This window comes from Limulus polyphemus, unplaced genomic scaffold, assembly GCF_000517525.1.
Source record: "Limulus polyphemus unplaced genomic scaffold, Limulus_polyphemus-2.1.2 Scaffold1022, whole genome shotgun sequence".
Classification (NCBI taxonomy): Eukaryota; Metazoa; Arthropoda; class Merostomata; order Xiphosura; family Limulidae; genus Limulus; species Limulus polyphemus.
In genome coordinates this window covers 175,121-182,425 of record NW_013666632.1, presented here as the reverse complement: position 1 = coordinate 182,425, position 7,305 = coordinate 175,121, and the positions used below count along the sequence as shown (strand labels likewise).

The 7,305-nt window shown below is 34.7% G+C and overlaps 1 long non-coding RNA gene across 1 annotated transcript in view; it reads left to right on the top strand.

Annotated features, from left to right (window-relative positions):
• Window positions 1–522: 522 nt before the first annotated feature.
• The window catches only part of LOC111086333, an 11,146-nt gene continuing 4,363 nt past the window's right edge, over window positions 523–7,305 (top strand). The window contains exon 1 of the long non-coding RNA XR_002611046.1: window positions 523–618. This is a non-coding gene — a long non-coding RNA (uncharacterized LOC111086333). The remainder of the gene's footprint in view (window positions 619–7,305) is intronic.

Sequence of the window (7,305 nt, the reverse complement as noted above, 5' to 3'; positions counted from 1 at the left end):
CTCTGAATTTGCGGGTGATGTAGCTATCTAGAAGAGTTCATAAACACTATCAATCGCGGCCACAAATCTACAACCATCTCTAAGTGCTATCGCCGAATCTGCTCAAAGAAACGAATTAAAATTAATATACCAAAAACACAAATTCTAGTACTTGCACAGTTAAAGAGACTACTCAATATCATCCCCAAATTATATCTCAATGGAACACTCCTCCAGAGAGCTACACATCAGCAAAATTTCTTGGTCTAACGTACGATACTAAATTAACATGGCAAAACCGTGTAAATGACATTTCTAACAAAATCTGGTGATGATTAAATCAAGTTAGAAGTCTGTCGGGAAACAATACAACACCAAGCAACATATTTAAAATATATAAACAATACATATGACCAGTAATCGAATACGCCAGTTCTGCGTGGATTAATGTAGCACCCAAGAAAATTAAAACTGAACTACAGAAACAACAAAATGCAATACTCACAAGCGCATATAGAGTTCCACGATCAACATAAATTTACATAAATCCTGATATTACTAACGAAGTGTGATTTCCTTGGAAGGTGGATTCTCGAACAATATATCGTCATCATTGAATTATTGTTATTAGTGTGATAAGTAATCCTAAAATTAGTAGGTAGGGGTTTATTTTATGAAATCATTTAATTAGCCCTGTTGTTAAAGTAAGAGCTCTTAAAGCCCCAGTTAGGGGTTATGGACTTTGGTCAACTGTATGAAATGGGTGTGTGTGTGTGTGTGTGTGTTTGGCCATTAGTGAATTTCTGTGGAGTATAGTGTTGATAAAATTACGAATACATAGTCTTGAATTAATGCTACTGCTATTTCTAAGGAGAGAAGGGTAATTTGGGCGACGGAGATGGTTAAAATTGTAAATAGATTACATATGACTGCTCTATTTCTAAGAAGGGTAAGGAGAAGATGCCCAGCAATTGTGTTTGCAGCTAGACGAACTGACAGTGTAATTGGTCGAATTAGATTTGTAATGGATTCAATGCAGACTATGAATGCTATTAGGGCTGGTGGGGTCCCTTGAGGGACTAGGTGGGCAAATATGTGAGAAGTATTATTTAATCATCCGAATACTATAATGTTATTCAGATTGGTAAGGCTAGTTATAGGGTTATTATAATATGTCTTGTGGATGTAAAAATGTGGGGTAAAAGTCCTAAGGAGCTATTTATGGAGATTAATCAGATAAGAGAAATTAGAAAGAAGGTTATTCCAGGTACAACCACTGTACGACAGACTTCTAAGCAGATCTTTCAGTTACTTTAAGAAAAATCTATACAAAAACGAAATGTTACGTGCATTAGATCGCTAGGTCATATAAGATGGAAATGAGTCCCTTTCATACATTAACATTTATTAATACTATAGGTTTAGTAATCTGCCACCTATTGCTAGACCTGCCTAATATAACATTAATGTGGTTTATAATAGGATATTTTATGTAAATACACATTGTATAAGCTACAAAATGAAAGCGACATTGGAATATATGGACTGTTAATAGCGAGTGTATCCCAGTCAGTGTGAATGATAAACGTTTACACATAAATAGACATGGCTGTGATACGGGTATATTGAATTAATGCTATAAACCTTCGTGAAATCAACGCCCTCGTTTATGTAGCGTTTAACATTCGAACAGTGCACCCATCACACCTGTGTAGAGGGAGGAAGAGGTCAAACTTGCACCTGACCCTTCCAGGTCCATATGAATCTAAATCCCGATGAACGGTTGATCATGGATCCTGACCCTTCCAGATCCCGAAAAGGATCCAGATCTCGACCAAGATCAAGATAAATCCTGGCGATGATGATAGACTGGATATTTGGTTTTCTGACCTAATGCGCATTCTTAGACTTATGTAAACTGGCAATTTTTTGATTTAGAGTAAAATGTATTCTTAAACTGTAAGAAACTGGATATTTGTTAATCTGACGGATTATAATATTGTTAGACTACAAATAAAATTTGTAATTTTATTATATGGCGTAATATGCATTCTTAGACTGTAAGAAAATATCTTTTTTTTTATTATCTGACATAAGAAACCGGTTATTCTTTTATCTGTCTTAATATAATATCGAAACAAAACTAAAAACACATCTACCATGTCATCATAACCTGAATATACTTGTAAGTAAACCAGTTTTCTCATGCTTCCGTCGTCAGTGACGTAAAACTTGTAAACATGAGAAAAATGTTTGTGTATTGAAAATTCACTGCTTATCGTGTTCGTACATCATACTTTCAGGTTGTGTTGAGCGAAGAAACTTGGGTGTTTTGAATTTTGAGTAAGTTTGAAATTATATAGAAGTTTTATTTCGTTCCGTAAATGATTTCTTTTTGTTACGAAATACTCTGGCAGAACGTATACGACTTTTATATATTCGGGTCCGTAAGTTGTTTTGCTTATTTTTCTTTTTTAGTGAAGACAGTTAATAACGGCCTGTTTTATTGGCAGATTGATTTCTATTTTAGTTAGTGTGAATTAGTGCTGTTGTTGGAGAAGTTATTACGCCTGCCTATCTCTGTATATGCCTGCCTGCTTGTCTATCTTTATATAACCGTCTGCCTTCTTGTTTCTCTTTATCTTGCTGCCTGCTCGTCCAACTCTATATCTGCCTCTCTCTCTCTATTTCTGCTTGTCTTTATGTGCCTGTCTGTCTATATCTATCTGCCTGCTTGTTTGTCGACCTGTTTATTTCCGTATCTTCCTGTCCATCTCTCTGTATCTGCCTGACTGCATGTCCGTCTCATTGTCCACCCGTGGAAGTAAGTAATTAAATACATTTCTAATTTGTTTAAATATACAAAACAGACTATGGGCGTTATATAAACATATATAAATTGATCTGAATAAGTTGGTTCTTCTTAAACTTGCCTCCATTCGGTAGCAGGGGTATTGCATTCGGGAATGTATGTGTGTGTGTATCTGTCTGTGATTCCGCGCGCGTATCTCGAAAATTAATAGACCAATGTACACGAATTTGTTATACAAGATGGGAAGTCAATATGGGACAGTCCTCCCCAAAGTTGGTTCGGATCTAATTCCGGTTTCTGGATCACTCTGAAGATTTTTTTTTGGGTTAATAAATCTGTAAAGTGTGATCGGATTTGTACCAAATTTCATGGACACATTAAGGTTGAGACTCTTCATCATACTACAAAAAATGATCCGGATCGTTGATCATTTTGGAACTGAAAAGGATTTTCTGAGTTTTTGAAGGCGAAATTTAATGTTATCAAATATAAACGCATGCAATCTCGAAAAGGAGCTGCGGGGAGAGGGTATGCAATCCTCTCTGATTGCTTTTGTTCCTACATGTTCTACTTTGATTCATGTTACAGTGAAAGCTATTGCCTCCAAAAGCGTGTAATTAGCACTACTTATATTTGTCTCACATATCCGAGTTATCTGAAAGCTTGCGAAATGAATCATATTTTTATGCCTTCTACGCAGTTGGATAATTGTATAATCAGACAGTCTGTATTTCATTCAATCTGTGTTAATTTATCGTACCTTCTACTTGTGTTTGAATATTGAGGCGAGCAGGCCGTTCTTACAGAGTAAAATAAGATAGGATTCAGTTGTTATACATTATCGTAGAAAGACTGATCAATATAACAATTTGAACAAATAACGTTAAGTAAAATTAGCAAATCAATCAAGAGCGAATATTTGAACGAATAGCGTTATCTAGTTATTAGTATACCAATCAAGAGCGAATATTTGAACGAATAGCGTTATCTAGTTATTAGTAAACCAATCAAGAGCGAATATTTGAACGAATAACGTTACCTAGAAAGTAGCAAACCAATCAAGAGCTCAAGAGTGAAAGTTTTAACAATTAACGCTGCCCAGAAACGAGACTAAAACAAACAAGTAAAAAAATTGTGCTGCTTGAGAAGTGAAAAGTGTTGCTTGAAAACTGCATTCATGCAAATCAACGAAGACATAAAATCAACAAATTACGTCACCCGGCAACTGCATCGAAGTTAACCATCAAGTATGAGCGTTTGAGTGCTTAATATCACCTAGCAACGAAATTCAAACAACCTAATAAAGAGTGAGGGCTTAACGTTATCTGGACCATACTGAAGTCTACTTTCAGGATCGTGTTTCCCACCAATATTTTGTATGTAGTACATAACGGACGTTCTGGTGTCGTAAGTGTTAGGTCCTGTATAACTTGCACTTGAACCCAGCTAAGTAATTAAGGCGTTATCATTATTGCATGTTAAAGTTCTTAACCTTTTGAATTAGTATCAGCAAAATTTGTGGTATTTCGTCGAACTGAGGAGGCAAAACAAAACAAAAAGTATCGCTAGGCAACATTTAAAATACTAAGAATGACCCTGACATATTCTCAAGATGGCTTGTCCAAGGGTAAAAGGAATTTGATAAAAACTCGTTCAATGCGGTAAATATACCAGAAGGGGGGAGCCATTACCCTGCTATTGAATATAGCAGAATTTCTGAATTAGTGGACAGTACAGGGTGATTATAAAGAAGAACCCTATGTTTAAAATGGTCTTCTGTCAAAAATATTTGTCCTAAGGGAACAAAGTTTCACCTGTAGCCCATTGAGAATCTCTAGTTTTATTCATGAAAGTTTGAACTTGGTAAAGGGTGTTTTCGAAACCTGTCACAGAAGGTGTTCTGTAAGCTTTCCTTTAATCTCAACCAGCATATCAACGCTAATTCTAAATGAAGCTATTGAAAGCATCATCTGTTCTGGATAGTGTTCATGGATCCTTGCAATATCCTGCCCACTGACACGCATTTTATCTAAATTAACAATCTCGTATTGAAAGAAGAAAAGCAATACTAAATTTTGATAAAAGCGATTTAGGTATACTGTATAAGATATGGTTTTCAAACGTTCTCTGCAATGTACAAACTTTTCTGAATAAAATGTACGATTCTCAATGTGCATCTAGTGAATTTTGTACCATAGAACAAGAATCTTTAAGATATAAGCATTTTAAATATATTTACAAGAGAAATAAAGAATTAGAAATTTAAAAACTGGCAAATAGGGACCATAAAAAATAAGGAAACAAGGCTGGAGATACCGTAGACATTATTAAGTAAAACTACAAAACCCTATTTTAGTTCCATGTTGTTACTTTTTGTATTACATTTGGTGGAGTCAAAATAGGGATTTGTACTTTGAGTAAATAATGTTTACAGTATCTCCAGCCTTGTTTCTTTACTTTTTCTCACGATCCCTATTTGCAGGTTTTTAAATTCTCAAATTTTTATTTATCTTGTTTGCTGGATTTTTTTATGCTTGACTATGGGCAAAGGATTACTTGATATCGTAGCTAGCTAACTGATACGGTTCATGATGATTTACTGTAGCTATTAACTACTTGATCGCATTAGTTCGACATGTAAAATGTTAAGCTGCAGCTGGAGATTGTCATGAAGATTTGTTTGAGAATATAGTGAGCATTTATAGTTCGTATGAACTAAATTCTTTCTATATATATAATGCAAAGCAATGGGCAAATATATGCACAGACTAAGACACAACCCCCATTAAGTGTGTATAAAATTTTACCAGTGGGAAAGCAGCCTTTTCAAATAAAACATATACGTCTAAAATATCGCTTTAAATAAACCTTTGTGTCTTTTAAAGCAATTATTCTACGAATATGTGTAATAAAATTTAATATTATGTGTATTGATTTTTTACTCTTTCACTTTGTACATAATATAGGGGTTGGCTCCCTAAAGACATCGATTGTATAATGTACAAAGCATCGAGTATCTACATGTGACTTTCATCTAATGTTCATTTATTACTGGCTGGTAGTTCCTGTTTCACTTTGTACTTAACTTTTTCAGGGAATACCATATATTTGTAAGAAAGCTAACTTCAAGAGGTAATGATAACTTTGTGTGCACTAGAATTATGATGTTTTTTAGCTAACATAAAATATAGAAGAAACAAATAAACTTTTCAATACCCCTACGATCTTCGCAGTACCTGATTTAGTATTCTACAAAGGAGTGAGTGGAATATACGAAGCCGTTTTTGTTGTAGGGTGGCAAGAGAATAAGAACAATAATGACAATAAGAATTATAAACTGGTCGATATGAGTGAATTTTTTCCTTGTAAGTCTAACATGCGTGCTCTTTTTTTGTGGGGCCTGGCATGGCCAGGAGGTTAGAGCGCTTGACTCGCAATCTCAGGATCGCGGGCTCGATTCCCCGTCCCACCAAACATGCTCACCCTTTCAGCCGTGGAGCGTTATAAAGTGACGGTCAATCCCACTATTCGTTGGTATGAGAGTAGTCCAAGAGTTAGCGGTGGCTAAGTTAGGGACGGCTAGCGCAGATAACTCTCGTGTAGCTTTGCGAGAAATTGAAAACAAACCAAACATTTTGTACATTTCTATATGTGTACAGCCTTAAAAGTCAGTAGTAAAGGTTTTAATGTATTATTTGAACTGAATGTTTACTGTTTAAGGTACGTTTTGCCCGAACGTTCTATTAGGATTTTGTGCAATTCCTTGCAATCTCTATTGTCGTGATTCATGTTATAGTTATACTCACCCTGTAGAATTCAGGCTTTTACTCTGTACCCTTTCTCATGTTGAGATAAAACCTTCCGATTTTGAATTCAACATTTTCATCTTCGTTACGTGTGCAACAAATTCTTGAAACTAACTTGCAAGCTACATATCTGCTGCAGGCTTTACTGTGGTGACTGATTCAGTTCTATTTCCAGGATTTACTGAAAACTGCTATAATCATTTTGAATATACATTTTTACACAAACTACAAACTGAATGAAAATGAAGAAATTTTATGATATTATATGATTGATATTTAGACGGAATTATAGAAATTAAGTTTTATGACCTAATGTCGCTAATTACGGTAGTACTTAATAATAGGAATCGTTATGAAACAAAATGGCGGCTATAAAAATCGGCCGTTGAAAACCACCTTTAAAATGTCTGAATATTAACAATGATTATTTCACAGTATTTGTTGAGCAAAACTTAAGCTCATTGTATTTATAAATCCGTCTAAATCGCTATATACGTGTTTATGGAGTGAATCAAAATTTTGCTATTTCAACGAATTTTCATCTAAGTCAGTAAGTAAGTGACTTTTCCAGACAAACGTACAGAAAAAATTATGAACATTATCGCTCTAATTTCTTTCAGAGAACTCTTCCGCCTGGAGATACTAATGTACATATATATTACATATTATAAATACAAATAGGGATCGATATATATATATATATATATC